The following is a 4,735-nucleotide window of genomic DNA, read 5'->3' on the forward strand; positions in this document are numbered from 1 at the left end:
GTTAAAAAAAGCAAGTTTCTAGCCCATTCCTGTGGCGAGTTATGGTTATTTAAAGAAATAGCAGCAATACGCAATTCCACCACTAGGGGAAGCAAAGGAAAATAAATAGTAGCATTAGAAGAGATGAAGAAATAAACAGCATTTCTTTGCAAGGGCATACATGAGAAAGTCTTCAAATTCAGTATTTTTATTGAGATTACCAACAAGCCTTTATATTTATCCATTTTTATATATTTTATTGTGATTTTCCAAAAAAAATGGCATTGAGCTGTTAAATTAGCGTTATGTTAGCTCATATGGCTAATTTACTGAGGTTAGGCTAATTTAGAGTTTAGCTTCTATTTTAGCAACAGGCTAACTTTTTTGGCTAATTTGGTTAAAGAAGAATTTTAAGCTATTTTCTACTTTAACTAATATTTAAACAATCTGATAGCTTTTTTGCCAAATTTGGCATCTGATAAGGTTTTTTGGGCTAATTTTGAGTTTAGTTAAAATTCAAGCAACACGCTAAATATTTGTATAAATTGGCATGGACTGAGGTTTTTTAAGTAATTTTACTATAAATTTTGAGAAAATTTAGGTCACCTTCAGCGCTCTTTCATGGTTCTTTAACAAAATTTCCAGTCTTTTAGCAAATGTAACACTTTGCAAATAGCTTTTGTATTTTCAGGAAATCGCATCAGCAATTAAAGTAAACTGCATCACCACTTTCAGCAAGAAGCTTCAGCATTTTCAATGACTACTTCCAGCAAAATGCATTCAAACTAGCATTATCACAGCAATTTTTCTAATTTGACCATTATTGTGGTCCAGCATGTATGTCCATCCAAAATATAGATACGGATCAATGAAACCATGAAAACTGTAATGTTTGATTAAAAAATGTTCTGAAAATGGTTTAAAAGTTATGAAATCCTGCAGTGGAGACCTAATTTTTGGATTTTATCAAGCATTTAAAAGAAATATTGTAAGATTCATCCATTAAATGTTTTACAATGAATAAACTAACTTTAGGGGAATGTTTGCATATCACGTTTGGTACTATTGTATGTATTGGTGGAGATGATGTCTGCAGCACAATTTCTGCTCTTCTTTTTTTTAACGCTTGTATTTGATTTTTTTTTATTATTTTAACCCCTTTATTGCTTCCATCCTGTATCTTTATTGACTCTGGAGGCAAATATTTTGCTCATTTGAGGTGTAATGCTCCAAGTTTCTTCTTTCCAATCTGTGTATTTTCCGTGAAGACTTCACACACACACACAGGAATGTTTCACCGTGTGCTCTGCCTCCTGTGTCTGCAAATTAGGCCGATTAAGAGAGTAAAAATGAATCGTACCGTTGAGCAAGACAGTAAAGACAATAAGTTGACGAACATTTTAAACGCTCTGTGGAGCAGATGCTAATTGTCACAATGTTATGGCTCACTGGAGAGCGAGAGCTGCAGTCTTCACACTGTGTGAATGTCTGCTGTAAAGCAGGGATGCTGAGAGCTCTGCTCTTTTTGCTGGTGAACTGTCAAATCCCTGCACGTGTATTAGCAGGATGGGTTAACATATAATGGTGAAGCAATGTTCAAGTGTCCTCTGACCTGAATAAAAACATTTATATTCTGGTACTGAGCCTGAGGGCGGCTGCCGAGGGCAGCGGGGAGGGAGACGGAGAGAGAACGATTGTGGACATAGTTTGTGGCATCTGGCTTTTTGCTCTCTGTGATGGATTTGGTCCAAACCCTTGAGACACGCAAATGTACTGTGACATCCATGACAGCTGGAGATGAGTTCCACTCCCAGCGCATGCACGCCCCAACCCAGAAAGGCCCAACATGTTTAATCTGAGGACAGCTGTTTACAGTTCAAAAACGCCAAAGCCTCTTGCCCTCCAATGGACATAGCACACAATTACAAAATGATGATTTGGTTATTTAAATCCAATGAAAATGGAGATTTATAAAGAACATTAGGATTAAAATAGTATTTCTTTATTTAAATCATGAACCAGAAGCAGACAAAAAGTGCAGTTTGAAAAAGATTGTATTTGTGATGTAGAATATAAGCCGGCTACAAGTTCCCTTAGCATAGGGGAAGGGAAGAGGGGCGGGGTTGCGCCTCACTAACATTCCCACCCACTTTCAGAGGTGAATTTCTTATGAATTCCTGGCGCTCTGCAGAAACTATGTTGTAGAAAACCACATAGATTCTTCAATTTATCGTAATTAAAAGACCACTGGGAACGCTTTCACAATAGATCAAAAGATGAGCGGAGTGGGACTGTTTAACAATCCACCCAATTTTCAGGTTTAAATAAGTTCCACCTGAATATATATTTACATGGGAGGAATCAGAGGTATCTGAAGAGAGCTCAGACGTTCATGGAAAGGACACAGTCAGGGTTCATAGTAGCCACTACTCAGGCACTGCCATGCCCCATTAGCATTAGACCGCATGCTGCCTAACAGTGGGGAATACTTTAATGGTTTTTCTATGAGACATAAAAAGGCTGCAACTCTAGTCATGTGTGTCGGACATTTTCACCAGCTTCTTTGAGATGTTCTAGCTATGTTAAATAAAGATTTAAACGTTTGATCACATTTACAATATTTTTTTTTTAAATGAATACATCGACATCTTGTTTCTTTTCACTAAGATTTAGAGACTTGTCAGGTCAGTTTGTGCCAAGTATTAATAGTTAGGCCTCAATTTGAATCATTCTTGTCATTGACTGGGCACAGTAAGGAAAAGGTAATTGATCCATGGATTGGTGCAACATCTATATGACGGTGAAAGAAAAACAAAAAATTGATGCTGTAAATCAGGTTGCTGTAAATCTCAGGAGCCACATGCAGATATCCCTTTATTGTGGAACTTTGGCTTTTAAGGAAATTTAAATGCTTTCAATAACAACAAAGAGATATATTTAAGTTTGTCATTTGTGCTTAGATTTTGCTGATATTACAATAAAATCAAGAGGACGTGTGCTTTAGCACTCCTCATACATTTGAAAAAGTCAGATAATTGAGCAAAAATTATGCTTAAAAGTTTGATCTGAGCTGTCAGAGCTGTTCATTGTTAAATAAAAAATAAAGCAAATATCTTCTGCTACACAACGGTGTGTTTCTGTTCAGAGGCAAAGTTTTTAAAGTATATAATTGCATTTCCATATATAGATTTAAAGAAAAGTGCACTCTATATAATGATATGTTTATATTCATTAGTAAAAGGAGAAAAAGGAGAAGAGAGCACCAAATAATTCATAACAATAGAAAACACTTTACTTGACTTTTTTGTGTTTTTATGTAAGTAAATCTGCTACAGCAGGAGGATCTTTTTGGGTGCATTTTATTTTGAAAGGAACTTGTATGTACTCCCACCTAAAGTAAAGTAAATTAGATTTATTTTAAATGGAAAAATTATTGAGCTGAAATAATTAAATTTTTGGCTAAATTTTAAAGCCATTTTTAAAATAAATAAGCGGCCACAAAAACATAACTAAAGTTTATTTTGATGAACGGTTAGGTGGGACTTTGCGACTCACTGAGTTTTGGTCACTATAGCCTCATTTTCACTGAGCGCTTTAGACAATGAACGTTTGCAGTTCCACCACAGACCAGCCCTTGCTGTTGTTTGCAGGCATTTTCAATACAGCTTAAACTCGGAACCAAAAGAGAACACTGCAAGAACCCGAATGCTTTCAAATGTAGGAAACTTTAGCTTAAATGAGCGCTATATTGGCACTTTCTAATGTCATCACATTCTGTTAATCAACGGGTGGCTACAGCGGCTCCGCCCCAACAGTTCGTTACATTTTTCGATGGACCTACAACTGATGGGAGCCTCCAAGAGGTGTGTTACTGTTTATGCCCCTTTTTCTGTCTTGGGGATCTGGTGGAGCAACATACATGTAGAATTGCCCTGACTTTAAATTAACGACAAAAACACAGAATACAAATAAAGATTCTCCAGTGCGTGCCCCTCCCACAAGCTCTAGGAGCCAGGGGGAGGGTTTTTCATTAAAACATGACAAATTCAATTTAACAAGTTTTTACTTACCATCACATCCTTGCCAACAGGCCCATGTCCTCTCCTTCCTCACTGAGTTCATGAGAAAAGCCTTTTTTGTGCGATGAATGATGTGTTTGTGTACTTTGAAAATGAAACTTTTCGCATTCATTGCAAAAATGGATGTTATCCGTGGTGTTAATGTGTGTTATTGCGTGGGCACGTCGCCTTAAACATTAAATAAAATTGTACACATTTTGAGAACACAGCCAAAGTTTTTATTTGGAAACTCAGATCTTTTTTCGAGAATATAAAAATGTTGACAAACTAGAAATGGAAGTCCTCTGTAAAGCTTGTGTAGCGTAGTGAAGGGAAGGAACGCAGACGGGATGAAGGCCATGTAAACATTTAGATTGATTAATGAATGTTCAATTCTTATTATTTATTTTTTTTGAGTTAATACAACAGAGACGCACCGAAGAGGGACCAGTGTATATCAGGCTTTAGACGGTGGCACTCATTATGCAAACCTAGGCAGCAGATAGATATATGTTTGGGCTCTACTCATACCCAAATGTCAAATTGTCTTAAAAATTCTCATGTAATTTACAATATCTCTATCAGGGGTGTCAAACTCCAGGCCTCGAGGGTCGGTGTCCTACATGTTTTCCAACCAACCTGCCGTCAAAGCTCCTGATTGGCCAAACACACCTGATCCAGGTAATCAACAGCAGATA

This window comes from Oryzias melastigma, linkage group LG8 (genome assembly GCF_002922805.2).
Source record: "Oryzias melastigma strain HK-1 linkage group LG8, ASM292280v2, whole genome shotgun sequence".
Lineage (NCBI taxonomy): Eukaryota > Metazoa > Chordata > Actinopteri > Beloniformes > Adrianichthyidae > Oryzias > Oryzias melastigma.